The sequence below is a fragment of the Nannobrachium achirus genome (genome assembly GCF_963921795.1).
Source record: "Nannobrachium achirus genome assembly, chromosome: 6".
NCBI lineage: Eukaryota > Metazoa > Chordata > Actinopteri > Myctophiformes > Myctophidae > Nannobrachium > Nannobrachium achirus.
The window spans coordinates 36,968,779-36,984,354 of NC_137815.1; the positions used below are offsets into that span (position 1 = coordinate 36,968,779).

Below are 15,576 nucleotides of genomic sequence, written 5' to 3' on the forward strand. Positions count from 1 at the left end.
GCCATTGGAAATAGTACATTGCATTATAGTGGCCAAGCATGTAGACTTTAATAGTGGAGCAACACTTGCTTCGACTGTAACGGTAACTTCTCAGGCACCTAACCAGCTCCAAAAACATGCGTAATGACATCACCTGCTGTGATCTCAGACCTCCACTTTGCCAAAATAAATCTGAGCTGACTAGCATTTATGCTCTGAGAAAGACCATTGTAAAAATGGACCCTTGAGAGGGCTGTGGTTGTAATTACTTGGCGGCTTAGTGGCTGAAAGCTGTCCTCGGAAACGGAGGGATTCAGCAATAATTATTTTCCTACTTTGAGTTTATATATTGAGGCCAGTTGAAATGCTTGTGTGTTTTTGAACGCTCAAATGAGAGAAAAGACAGTTTCATATGCTATACCAAGGGTCTTCAAGGGTCCGGGACGCCTAGGGGGTCCTCAGAGTTACTACAGGGGATCCTCCAAATCTTTGTGTGGTAGAAACATTTTCCCCTTTTTGTTATACTAACCACTTGAACCCTATAACATCCATATTCTGAAAACTTTAGCCAGATCTACACGCTCACAATGCTAAGTATTGACAGTTCAAGTGGTTATCTGAAAACACAAATTGACATGAATCCAAAATACACTGATGATTGTGCTGTCAAACAATGAAACTATATGGAATTTATGAGCAGGTTGTGCGGGTCCCTGCTTCATCCCTCTCTCAACTAAGGGGTCCTTGTCCCCCCCCTCCCCCCTCCCCATCTGAAGCGTCTCTTCACCACCGCAGGGGCCTCTTGTATTGTCTTGTAGAGAGAGAGAGAGAGAGAGAGAGAGAGAGAGACCAACATTCAGGTGTTTGATCAGTTGCAGTCTCACATGAAGCCCTATCGCTCCACTCCTCAGGAGGCCAGGCAGAGGTTTAGTGAATGTTTGTTCCTCCCCCAGACCTTAAAATAACCCCCACTCCAGACGCACATTGTGGACACGCTGACATTCCAGCTGTGTGTGTGTGTGTGTGTGTGTGTGTGTGTGTGTGCGTGTGTGTGTTCATATCTCACCTATATGTCAGAGAAGGCATTGATGTGGGAGAAGCAGGCTTGCCCTCTGACTGGGTGAACCATGTGTGAGTGGCGACCGCGCGTTTCCCAACGAGTCTATGGCCTTAAGATGCAGAATAGATCAAAAGTGAAAATCTTTAACTCAAATCTTTGCTTCTGGGGGTCCCTGGAACAAAATATTTTGCGATGGGGGTCCATCCGTGGAACAACATAGGGGCCTATTTTGAGATGGGGGTCCGCGGCCAAATGCATATTTTGGGGGTCCTTATCCACTGATAGGGACGTTCTACAAATGTCTTCTAAATCCTAAGTTTTCTGAAAAAAAAAAAAAAAAAAAAAAAAACATATGTTGCTATCAGTGGTTCTCAAACGTTGTCATGATAAGGACCCCCAAAATGATATGTATTTGGCCACAGACCTCCATCGCAAAATATTTTGTTCCAGGGACCCCCAAAAGCAAAGATTTGAGTTAAAAATTATCACTCAAATGTTTTGTCTATTCTGCATTTAGCTTAAGGCCACAGACTTGTTGGGAAACGTGCGGTCGCGCGTGTGTGGGTGCCTTCATATGCTCTGTGTCAGTCAGTCAGTGCTTGTACAGTGTGTGTATTATTTCTTGATTGTTATTGAGATAGAGATTTAGAGAGAGAAAGAATGGGATATTGGTCTACACTTGTCTCAATACAATAGCAATCTTATATTTACAATTGGCTTAGAGGCCACGCCCACTTCAAGCACGGACATGAAGCCTCCACAAAACGGACATGCTTGAAGCCTATACTCACACAGGCACTGAGAGAGAGAGAGAGAGAGAGAGAGGGAGGGAGAGGGAGAGGGAAGGGGAGAGGAGCGGGCAGTGTATCGAATTACATTTACAACAGAGAGGGAGGGCTGTGTGTCACACACACACACACACACACACACACACACACACACACACACACACACCGGAAGTGCGTCCGACGGTCAAATATGTCCGACCGGAAACGTGCGCTGCGCCACAATAGTTCCGCCACAATAAAACCCCACAATATACATATATATATATATATATATATATATATATATATATTTTTTTTTTTTTTTTTTTCCCAAAACTTTTTTTTTTTTTTTTTTTTTTTTTTACGTTTTTTAGTAAAGAAGCGGGCGTGGACTCTAGATGTGAGCGGCCCGTAGGGCCGCGAACCTCTAGTACATTATAATATAGTATCTAAGGAGGCATAACAGTCCTTTCTATTTTATTTAAAAAAAATCTTCTCAATGTTTAACATTAACACATTGCCTGCCCCACGTTTTTAATTAAACTCTTCCAAAACATGTCAGGGTTTTGGAGCATTTTGACTCCTTTTCAATGAATATTTAAAAAATGTGTTTCTTAGCTATGAACAAATGGAGTATACCGATGGAAAGATGAAGAAATATACTTTTACCAATAAATACATGGGGTTTAAATGTTGTTTCCTGATTTTTCCCTGATTTTTTAAGTGACTACTGTACTGGCCCAACATGGGCTAATTTGAATAAAAAAGCCTAAAAAAAGCCTTTTTATGAAACCAGCATGAATACGTCTCTTATTTAGTTTCAAGCCAATAGATGGCGCTGTGGTACTGTGTGCTCACTCAACACACACGCACACGCACACACACTCACACACATGCACGCGCATGCGCATGTCTCAAGCAACAAGGAAGGTCACGTGATTTCTCAGATAATGAAACCATGACATTTTAGGGTAAATGAAACCAATTGCTTACACACACACACACACACACACACACACACACACACACGATCGTGTAACTTTTTCGAAGCTGACGAAAGTTTGGTGGAGTGCAGAGTCTGCATACAGGACAGGAGGACAGGAGGAGGACAGGAGGAGGAGGAGGGAGGGGGGGGGGGGGGGCGCATCGCTGAGTTTGAGGATCGGCTATTTTCACCGCACACACACCACTGGAACAGAGATGTTTTCGCATGGGGGACAGATGGGGGGGGTGCATCGGTGCACTCTGGGCAGCACATTACTAGCAGTGAGTGGATGCACCTTTGTTTACTGACTGGATCTATACTCTTTTACATGGCGGATGGGCCGGCGTTTGTGGACTTACTCATTCTGTTTAAATCAATCAATGGATAACATGATGCTTGAATCTTTTACGAGCCATCAGGAGAGAAGGAGGAAATGAGAGGTAGGCGTGTGTGTGTGTGTGTGTGTGTGTGTGTGTGTGATCCATTCCTCCCCTCCCCTCTGTTTTCACGGAGACAGCGTCTCCTCTCCACCTCTCTCCCACTATAAAACTTTCTTCACCTAAATACACTCAAATCTAAACGAATTCTACTGCCATCTCTAGGCTATCAATCAACTATCTAAACTCTAACTCTAACTATCCTATATTCAAATCTCAACCGAGCCGATCCTCTTTTTTTTTTTTTTTTCCTTTTTCCTCTCTCTGCTGGCTTGTGTTTCTGCATTGTGTCTCCCAAACTGCTAGAGTGGTTGTTGTTGCCTCTCTCTCAATCTGTTATTTTGGATTGTCTGATAACATGTGTTTCAATGCAGTTTTTTGACCTTTTTTCTTCATTCACGTGAATGACCTGGTTCCCTTTGATGTTTCCCTACTGTATTAAGTCACAGGCAGCGGGAGAGCACCATCAACTGTAAAACAATGAAAAGACGATAGCACGTTCATAAACGTGTTGGGCGGTAGATAGCTGGGTTTAATGGAACGTTTATAAACGTGCTGGGCGGCAGATGAGTTAATGATCTTAACAGTCATTGTTTAATTTTCCCCCATGTTACACTTAATAAGTACACAAATGATCTTAACTTGGATGGACTTGAATAAAGTAAACTTTACACTGGTATACTGTACAGTGTGGTCGCTGAGATGGAGAGACAAGCAGCAGAACCCAGGTGTTTATAATGTTAAATGAAGTGTCTTATTTGATCAAAGCAGTCCAATGGGGCAAACCTGCTTCAGCCTTCCCTGAAACGACTGGGAACTAGATTACAACAGTGAGCACGCTAGAGAGTGTGTGTGTGTGTGTGTGTGTGTGTGTGTGTGTGTGTGTGTGTGTGTGTGTGTGTGTGTGTGTGTGTGTGTGTGTGTGTGTGTGTGTGTGTGTGTGTGTGTGTGTGTGTGTGTGTGTGTGTGTGTGTGTGTGTGTGTGTGTGTGTGTGTGTGTGTATGGCGGCTTTTCCGTGCCAGCGAAGCGACGCATGTGTGCCAAATGGCTTTTTGTTTACATATGCGTGCGTGCATGCATGCATGCGTTAGTTCTGCTCCAGTGGCACTCGTGGTGCACACGATTGCTCTGCGATGGTACGCGTCCCGTGTCCTGTAACGATGCCATGCAGCCACGGAGGTACGCGTGACGCGTCTTGTAAAAAAATAAAAAAATAAAAAATGTCTGTAAATGTACAGTGATTCTTATGGTTTCATTGTAGCCTATTCATTTTAAGCTCTAACTCATTCATGAACACAAGGGTCCATTTGGTTTCATCTTATGTTCTAAATAAAATAAAGGTTAACGTCAGTCTTGCCTGACTTTCATGAGGGCAGAGGTATAGGCCTACTTTTTCTTTTTTTTTTTTTTTTCGGTGATATGCACGGCAGCACGTCATTACTTTCTTACTGACAGTGGATTTCAACCAGTGGTCCGGGGCCCCCCAGTGGTTCTTGAGGGGGTGCCAGGTGTCTAATGGCTATTCAATCAATCCTCTACAAGTCTCCATGATTCATGAACATTACCTCTCTCTCTCTCTCTCTCTCTCTCTCTCTCTCTCTCTCTCTCTCTCTCTCTCTCCCCCCCCCCCCTCTCTCTATGTCTGTCTGTCTGTCTGTATATATAAAGATATTGGCGAAGCATACGTTGTGCCATTGACCGTTAAAATGTTTAATTGGCCGGTAATTATAAAGTCCACCGGCACCGGACACTGTGACCGGCTGGGAAAATGTCTCCCTTATATAGGCTATTTTATCATGTGGCTCCCTTTGGGCTATTTTATCAGATTTAAGCCTATTATTCTTATTATTATTTGGTTAAAGTAGTAGGCTACAACCATTAAAACAAATCATAATTTTTGTATCATGATCTGTCAGCGTGGTTTAAATCCCGAAGGGTGAGCGTGCTGCGGGCTGCTTCTTCTGTGCTGTGTGCTGTTAAAAATCAGCCTATTCGTCGTACGATGGTGACGCGCGTTGAAAATATCAGAGCTACAAGCTCACGCAATTCACCACTCTATGAGCTTGTATATCTGCTATAGATACGCAACACGGGGCGAGCTGCCTGCAGCTCTAGCGCTTGTCCCAAATCAGCGCTGTCTTGTTCGCTGGAGACCCTGCAGAGTCGGGGTTTACCAGTGGCGTCAGTTCAGCAAAAGCTAAGGTATGGCAACATGACTGGTGTCTTGCACGCGCGCCCTCGCGTGCGTGCAAGACACCAGTCATGTTGCCATACCTTAGCAACAGACATGATGAAAAGTACATTTTATTATTTCATCCATCCATTCATTACACATCCATTACACATGCAGTGTTACACTTGTCAAGCCGACATTTCATTGAATTCATAGGGTATTTATTTTTGTTCGATATGATTACAGTATATTGAGTCTACAGCAGTGGGTCTCAACCAGTGGTCCGGGGACCACCAGTGCTGTGTTGGTCCTTGAGGGGTTAGGGTTTCCATGCAGGTGATCTCCAGTTAAAATATGGAGAGTAACCAAACGGAACTATATAGACCCTTAACTCTTGAGAACGTAAAATGAAACCAAATGGACCCTGCCTGCCTTGGTTTTGTACTGCGCCGTTGGTTCGTTCTGGGCGAGCGGTTGTTTTTTGTGCAACTAAAATACTCCTGTGCACATTACATTGGCGTAGGCCTATAGGAAAAAATAAATAAAGCCAAGGAGAACTATTAACGGCGAAACACAGGCCCACGAACAAAATATTTATATAGCGAATAGGCCTATATTTGTTTAATTTCGCCGTTTTAAAGCACCATGCTGGCGAGGAGGCTGCGCAAAAAAAATGATTGTGCTGTCAAACAATGAAACTATATGGAATCTATGAAGGTTGTGGGGATCCCTGCTTCATCTCTCTCGCCTGTGACACCACGCAAAGCGTTTCGGGGTATTCCGAGTTTTGCACGATCTGATCATCTGCTTCAAATACCACCAGTGGTCCTTGAGGCTTGAGGTGGTCCACAATCCCCAGCTTATTAATGATGGAGTTGGACAGTTGGTAACCAAATGGACCTCGGCGCTTGCCGAGATCTCTCTCTCTCTCTCTCTCTCTCTCTCTCTCTCTCTCTCTGCTCTCACTGGGCGCAGTGGGGCAAAGTAACTAAGTAGATTTACTTATACTGTATACTCAAGTAAAATGTTGAGGTAATTAAAAGATATGATTAGGCCTATTATATTATAAAACATCCATTGATCCACTTTAGCCGTACGTTTTATGCCTATATGCCTATAACAAGACAACTAAAGGAAAGAGAGAGAGGGGGAGGGGTTATTATTACCCTTATTACTATACTACTAACTAGGTAACCTCGCACACCAGGCTTTACTAACTAGGCAAGGGGCTGCCTCTCCGCTGAGCGCATGCATGCATTGCTGCGTGACAGACAGACAGACAGACAGACAGACAGACAGACAGACAGACAGACAGACAGACAGACAGACAGACAGACAGACAGACAGACAGACAGACAGACAGACCTGGCCCTATTGCGAAGGGCAAATGCGTTGTACAGTAGTTATCTAAACCGGAGCATGGAGGAGCTTGGAACATGCATGGTACAAAAAAAATGGCGGAATGGCAGAGAATCTATGCAGATTAGCAGTAGGCCTAAATGGTGAGGCCACATTCTCATAATATAATTCGGTTTAGTCGTGCGAATGGGAGGGGTGAAGTTGCCACATTCTTGCATATTTAATTGATACGTTTGCGCTCGCACTGCACTTTGTCATCCGAAACAAGGAATCGTCCGTGCACGTCTGTCCAGGGACATGAATGTATCCAAGCTGCATAATAATGCCTCCTCCATCTCCCTGTGTGTAACCGCAGGACCCCCGCAAGCGCCGCATTAGCCTATTTATCAGCGGTCAACGTTCGTAAACGGGCAATCAAAAAATAAAACCAGCGGCGGCGGGAGAGTCTCGCAAAATCTACCAGCAATAAACCAGACAGAAAATACTTTAGCAAGATATGAATATCTACGAAGAGGACAACGTCTCTCTCTCTCTCTCTCTCTCTCTCTCTCTGCCCCTCGTCTTGCCCTCCGCTGGCTCACTCGCTGCGCAAAAGCGTCTCCATTTGGACATGATTTGGCACAGAGAGCAGCGCGCGCGAGCTAGGGCGAGAGACCCACACATCGGCCTATATTATATTAGCCTATAGCCTATATATGATATACAAGTGACTCCAGAAGCACTTTCCTTTCATCTAAATGTGAGCAACTCCTCACAAATAATACACTATGTGCGATGGAGGGAGGGGTGATCAGAAATTAAATCAATGAGGGGAGGAGGCGGCCAGAATGGTCAGAAATCTAATGTAACCTAACCCTAACCCAAAGCCCGATACATAATTGACAATTGGAGACCGGCCCGGCCCGAAGACCGACATTTTTCTAAACAAGCTTAATTGCAGAGTGCGTGTAGCGGCGGCCTTTTGTTTTCATTACATTTTAAATATTGGTGAAGAACAGAGACATGATACCCCTTTCCAACTGTCTTTATTCAATTGTGAAACAGGTCCCGACTCCCGAGGACAATTTAACAATGAACAATCCTTTGAGTTTGCGTTGTGCGACATTTGTGCAATTAAAATAAACAATCTCAAGTTAAGTATGTGTATAAAATATTAGAATGAATAGCCTTAATCAGTCAAGCAACGAAACATTCCCATTCCCTGGTTAAATTAAAGTATATAAATAGGCTAAACAAATAAAATAAACAGCATTTGTTATTTTAGTCCGTAACACAGCACTTTTCTTTGTATGAATCAACACTTATTCGTTCAGTTTAATAGTCCCAAAAATCCAGCGCTGGGCGCAAGGCCGCGCCGGGAGGCCGCACCGGCGAATAATCCAATCAGACAGCAAGCAGCTGAAATTAAATAAAATACATTTATAAATAAATGATAAGATCACAAGAGACCAAGATGACTACATTCTACGTTGGCCATTGGGTATATATTGCCAACAGTTAAAGGCTAGGCTGTACTCACCGATCTTATAAATTGTGATGAAGAAAATCGTTCAACGATGTCCTTCGCTCGGAGATGGTTCTGCCCGCAGCGCTGAAAACCCGTTCACTGGAACTGCTGCTGGCCGGGATGCAAAGCACAGATCTTGCCAATTTTTTTCTTTATTTATTTTTCTCAAGCCCGACCCAGCCCAAAGCCCGACATGTGCGTGACAAATTGAGCCCGGCAGGCCAGGCCGCTGCTCAGAGCTGAAGTTAAACAAACAAATAACGAAATAAAGGTCTAAACACAACATAACTGAACAGAACTAAACAAATAATAAATAAAGCAATTTAACTGACAACTTAACCAGAAGGCAGCCATTCCGAAGGGCTCAACTTAGGAACACCAAACAAAACAAAAACAGTTAAATAAATAAATAAATAAATAAATAAATATAAATAAATTAACGAAATATGTATAGTCTCAATCAGTCAAGGATTAAAACATTTGGTTAAAATGCAAATATAAAAATGGGCAAAACAAATAAAATAACCAGCATCTGTTATTTTAGTCCATAAACACAACACACTTCTACTTAATATATTAGTCCCAACCAGCAGGGCGCAAGGCCGTGACTCATGCATGCGCTGATCTGAAAGTTACATTTCAACATCACATCATCGCCCAAATAATAATAAATAATATATTCGGAATGGCGGGGTGTTTCCAGAAAATGAAACGAAATCTATTTGGTTTCACTTTATACTCTAAAGATTTAAAAGATCCATTTGGTTAACAACTCTCCATAATTTAGCTGTGGACCACTTGGAACTTCCCCCAAGGACCAACGGTGGTCCTTGGCCAACGGTGGTCCTTGGGGGGGGGACCACCAGGACCACCAACTCACCAAAGGACCACCGGTGGTCCTTGAGGGTCTGTATTTTATCCCAATTCAAATAGGCCTATATAAAGCAAATTTGCTACGTCAGCCAAGGAGCACAGAGAGCATGCAGCCCACAGTGGAGACAGACCAACGCATGCTCGCATGAACGTCTGGATGTTTTATTTGATATACACGTCTACACACACACACGCAGGTTTAGCGCTGAGAATCAAATGGGTGGCACACATCTCACACGTGCGTTCCAGAGCAGAGCAACAAGTCAATCACGCGTACAGTTCATGGCGGCGCTGCATTTGACCGTGTCGTCTCACGCATGATGGCCACATGGCCATTAGATGTATGCGTGCGTTAACACATGCGTTCGCCACAAACGCCTAACACTACGCGACCTCGCGTTCCCCTGTGAGGCACAAAAGAGAAGGCACACTGGGACGCGTGCCGGCGACGTTTGCGCGTTCTGATTCAAAAGCCATTTGAAAATGACAGGAGACGTTCATGCGTTCAGTACAACACAGATAAAATCGAATGCGTGCGCGCGAGTGTAGCAACGTCCATGTGGCACGATTTGCGCTCGATAGTGTGTGTGTGTGTGTGTGTGTGTGTGTGTGTGTGTGTGTGTGTGTGTGTGTGTGTGTGTGTGCGCGTGCGTGCGTGCGTGCGTGCGTGCGTGCGTGCACGCAAAGTGCGTGCACCCTAAGTGGCTCCATACAGTATGTTAGACCAAGAAATGGCACACTGCCTGTGACCTTGGGGTGTGCGCGTGTGCGTGTGTGAAGATCGGATACACGGGGTGAGAGAAGTGTAGTGTGTCCTTTAATGGTTGTTTATCTGTTGCCTTTCCAGGCTAGTTGTTGATTATATTTGGTCTTGCTGTGCTGCAGGACAAGCTAATCATCCAATAAGAACAGAGTGATTTGAGTTATTTTAATTTGAGACAAGACGGCTGGAAGAAGATGCCATCCAGCCTTCCATCTCTAGAGAATGAAACTGGGCTTTGGGCAACTGTGTGTGACAGGAAATCACCTGGACGTGGAGGTTGTAATGTTACCAGTTAGGTTGCTCCAGTCCAGTGGAGTGGAGGTGTAGATAAAGTCCCTTCATGTGAAGTGCATCAGTCTCAAAGTAGTCCCCTCTGGGTTCCTTGAGGGGATCCAAATGGACCCTTGCAGGTCTTTTACAGCTTATATTTCAAATAGGGCAGTGACATGTCTTTTTAGTTGAGCAAGACTAAAACCAATGCTTACACAGTGGTACCGAATAGGATATCTAAAAACCTACTGTCTGAATTGCCATTGAATTTGCGTGCACCTTCATACTCCCCAGATGATGAACCCTACTGACTTGTGTGGCCTTTCCTCTAACACCAGCTTTATGCTAAAATGAAACTCTACGATCATGGGTCTTCAACGTTTTCAGGCCAATGACCCCTTACTTGAGAGAGAGGAACAGGGACCCCCATCACCTTTTCAGAGATTCCATATAGTTTCATTGTTTGACAGCACAATCATCAGTGTATTTTAGATTCACGTCAATTTGAGTTTTCAGATATTTAACCACTTGAGCCATCAATACTCAATAAACTTGACTTTACACTCTGTACTTAGTCTGCTCTTTTTCCCCTCTACACCAAACCTCTTTGCCACCAAACCTCTTTGCCAAAAATAGCAGATCTACAAGCTCACAACGCCTCGCGCTGCGAGGCGCTGTGAGCTTGTAGATCTGCTATTTTCTCAGAATATGGACGCTAGGGTTCAAGTGGTCAATATATATATATCAATATATATATAAAAAAAAAGTTTCTTTCACACAAAGATTTGGAGGACCCCCTGAAGTAACTATGAGGACCCTCTGTTGAAGACCCTTTCTCTAGATCTAGCTGGTGGAATAATGTGGGAGTTGCGTGGTGGTCTCATGCCAGTGCTGATGGTCTGTGTGGAACATCTGTGGTCAGGTCTCATGCTTCTTCTGCTGAGCAGGACGTTGCCACCTGTTAATCACCTTGTACACTGTTGTGTGGAGAGCCACTCTTTTCATTCTTTCATTTTCTCTCTCTCGCTCGCTCCCCTGAACCCCGCTCTACTGGGGGCCCCTTCAACACACACAGAGGGCCCCTTACTTCAAAGGCAAGAATGTGAGGCCTGCTACCATTATGCATGGCAGACCTAGTTATGTCAAGTGTGTACACCTATAATATAAAGTAAGTGTGTGTGTGTGTGTGTGTGTGTGTGTGTGTGTGTGTGTGTGTGTGTGTGTGTGTGTGTGTGTGTGTGTGTGTGTGTGTGTGTGTGTGTGTGTGTGTGTGTGTGTGTTGAGCGCGTGTGTGTTTAAAACACGCCATTAGTGAACCAGGTACATTTTATGTTCAGGCCCACATCACTTATCATCCAGCAGGGCACAAACGCACGCTTTTAAACTTCAAAGACATTAGCAATAGCATTCCCATGGTGCAGTATATATATGGCTAGACAGACATGCTAACACCTGGATATACACACTCACTATTCCATTCTATTGATGTTGTCGGGTGGAAACCTTGTATGTCCAAAACCGCTCGTTTTGTATTTATCATTTTAAAAACGATTTAAACTAGTGAAAATAGCCGATCTACAAGCACACAACGCCAGTTTTGTGCGATAGTCTTGTATGATGAAAATAAGGCTTTACTTTACGAAAAAACTTACAAATCTGAAACTTTGAATGGTGTGTATCAAAACACCATCCCACTTCCAGCAGTGGAAGCTTGTGATTGGCAAGAACCAGAGGTAGGGAGCGCTCCGTTGTGTTCGCCTGGACCGCACGGAGGTGCCGAAAGTCGGGGGGGACGAAGATTTACTATTCTGTCCATAACGTCACATAACTCGGTAACGGCGCTGAGTCGGCTCATGCGACCGCTTCACGTGGCTCATGGTCGCCTGAGACGGCGTGCCTCCGTCATCTCCACCGAAAACAAGCGCTGCCTCCGCCCTTGGTCTATTGTTGGAACTGAGATGGTGTTTTGATTCACACGTCTGAATGTCACACTGATTCCAGCCAACCAACCTTTATTCCTTCCTTCCTTCCTTCCTTGTGTCACCATGCAACGTCTCCTATCTCCTAGCCAACCTAGGTAGCATTAAAATGAATCTCTCTCTCTCTCTCTGTCTCTCTCATGCCCCCCCCCCCTCCCTCCCCATCCCCAATCATGTATCAGGAGCTCCGTTGGTTGTCACTCGCGGCTATGACAGGCGTCATTCCTATTGACTTGCTAGTGTCTTATCACCGCCCTGCCCCCCACCACCCCGTTCCCCCTCCCCGCAGCCCTCCCTATCACTAGCTAGCTATCCTCTGTGTCTATCAGAGCTAACCAGGCCTGGCTGGCAAAGATAAACCCTGCCTCCAGGAGGAGAGCAGAGGAGAGAGGGGAAGCGTACGCTGTACCAGGTCGAGACTATTCCTTTTTATTTAACTTTTTTTTTGCATTACCGTTTCTTCACTCATCTCCACTCATCTTCCTCTTCCTATCGCTCCCTCTTTTACATATTTTTCTTCTAGCTTGTTTTGTTCCTTTGGTTTCTCCGTACACGTGCCTACAGTACCTCCCTACTAGGGATGGGACGATACGCGATGTTATCGTTTATCGTGATAAAAAACACTCACAATAATCGTATCGTGGAGATTTAATTTATAGTGATATCGTCCTCTGTCATGCACTGGGATCAATTCACCTTTTATTTGCCGAGCTGCACATCTGGTACCACTTAATAAACCCTCTAGAATTGGTAAAAGGTACTTATAATATACATACTTGATACATCCTTTTTTCACTCTCTATCAAATGTCTTTGCCAAAAAATAGCCGATCTGTGAGCTTGTAGATCTACAATTTTTTGGCAAATGTTCCGCCCCACGATAATGGATTTTGATTGTCGTGATAATATCGTAAATCGCGATTTCTTTGGTCACAATAATCGTGATATGAAATGTTCATATCGTCCCATCCCTACTCCCTACCCCCTTTCTTTCTTTCTTATCCTCACTTCATCTTTACTTAAGACAAGCGCCCTTTAATGTGTTTACGGGGCTCTTAATGTTACATTATCCACGTTGACAAGGCAGTAGAAATTGGCCCCTTCCTGAAAACACCAGCGCAGCATCCTTCTCAGAATGATCCATCAAGCACTTACTACAGAAGCCAAGCAATACCAGAGAGACAATGGGACAATGTTAGCACTGCATGGACTGGCCTTCTATCATCACTTAGTGCTTCGTCGCATTGATTTCCTCACTCACATTGTCTTTTTTTTTCTGCACGCACAGAATGCACATGCAGAACGTGCACATGCATTGCCAAAACGCGCACACACACACACACACACACACGCTCGCACACGTGCACACAGCCCTATTCCACTGGCAACCTTTAAGGCCGACTAAATGCATGGCTCCCTTGTATTAACCCCTTTATTAGATTCACCCTCTCGTTTCCCAGGCAGAATAGCTCACATTGATTCAATTAGACAGACGTTGCCCGTGTGTCCCACCCTCTGTCCGCCCATCCATCCGTTTATCCATCTATCTATCCACTTTCCTATCCCCTCTTCCCTCTATACATTTAATTTCTCTTGGGCTCTCTCTCACTCTCTCTCTCTCTCCACTTTCTTGCATATTTGTTGTTTGCCTGTTTTTCTTTTGTTTGGTTTTGTGTGCTAGCTTACAAGCTAGTTTTTGCTATGGCTGAATTGACATATTTTCTTCCCCTCCACTCGGCACCACTCCTCTCCCTCCTTCTTAACCTGTTTGAAATCTTTCTCACTCACCCGCACGCCTTTCTGAGTGTGGAAAATGCAAAAATGGCAACCACACTTGCAATTTCCCAGAATTGCATCTTTCTAGTTATAATTCTAATAATTATTAGAATTATTACTGGTAAGTTACTTCCATTAACATCTTTGTAGAGAGAGGAAGCATAATCTCTCTGCTAGATTGAGTGTTCGGAGCATACAGTACATGTTTTGGGCAGGGTTAAATATTTAAAACGTGAAAAAAAAGCATTGATTTCTTTGGCCTCCTGGCAAAGAAATGTGGCACTGATCGGTCCAGCGGGTTGCAAGATTAGCCCCAGACAACCACACACAGACAAGCTATTTGTTTGGGGTTATTAGCCAGTCCTCCAGATATAGATGAGGCTGCTGTGTGTTGGAGGGGAGAAAAAGGATGAAGTGAGAAAAAGAGGACAAGGACTGATAGATTTACCTTCATGCTTCTTCATGGTGGAAGCCTGTAGATGGAGAAAACAAACAATTTCCCTTCTCCTCTTCCCTGTGTTCTGTCTTCATTTTCCTACCTGTTTATGGGTTCGTACTGTGCACATGTGCCTTTCCACACATGAGGGAGGTGTGTGTGTGTGTGTGTGTGTGTGTGTGTGTGTGTGTGTGTGTGTGTGTGTGTGTGTGTGTGTGTGTGTGTGTGTGTGTGTGTGTGTGTGTGTGTGTGTGTGTGTGTGTGTGTGTGTGTGTGTGTGTGTGTGTGTGTGTGTGTGTGTGTGTGTGTGTGTGTGCACGCGCATGTGTCAGCTCTGCATTTTTCCTATTCCCGCTATCTGCACTTAGAAAGGTGTGTTTGTGTGCACATCAAGATACGAGCCATCCGTGAATGAAATGTATCCTTTGTTTACTGGCCTATTATCCAGATAATAACATCCATATTTCCTCTGATCTCCTGTGCTTTATCACAGCCTTACAAGCTCTTTCTTTCTCTCTCCCCCTCTCTCTCTCTCTCTCACACACACACACACACACACACACACACACACACACACACACACACACACACACACACACACACACAATAATGTGCACGCACGCGGGCACTCACACAAGTACATACACACAAAGAGGGAGACAGAAAGATAATAGGATTGTTGCCCCTGGTTTCTGTTTGTGAGATTGCAGCATAAATACATTGTGTGTGTGTGTGTGTGTGTGTGTGTGTGTGTGTGTGTGTGTGTGTGTGTGTGTGTGTGTGTGTGTGTGTGTGTGTGTGTGTGTGTGTGTGTGTGTGTGTGTGTGTGTGTGTGTGTGTGTGTGTGTGTGTGTGTGTGTGTGTGTGTGTGTGTGTGTGTGTGTGTGTGTGTGTGTATCCACCAGTGTATGGTGTGCACACACCAATCAGTGTTTCTGTCACAGAGTGTGTGTGGATGTGTTGCAGTTTTTTGGTACATCTGTCATTGTGTGTGTGTGTGTGTGTGCGTGCGCGTGCACACGTGTGTATTGGGTATCACTGCCTTGCCACAGTAGGCTGACTGTGGCGGGAGAGGAGAGTGGACTCAGTCCAGTAATGGTGAGCTAATACTGGCCCCTGCCGATGCTCAGCGCTTTTCATTTGCTGCTGAGATGACTTTGGCTCAAAGCCATTCTGTCCCGACAATCTCCTATCGGTATCTGCATCATTACT

General features: G+C 44.6%; 1 protein-coding gene across 1 annotated transcript in view; it reads left to right on the plus strand.

The window, feature by feature from the left end:
• LOC308287859 (plexin-A1-like) overlaps positions 1-15,576 on the plus strand; it is a gene marked incomplete at its 5' end in the record, with an annotated part of 234,475 nt that overhangs the window by 75,771 nt on the left and 143,128 nt on the right. The window lies entirely within an intron of this gene.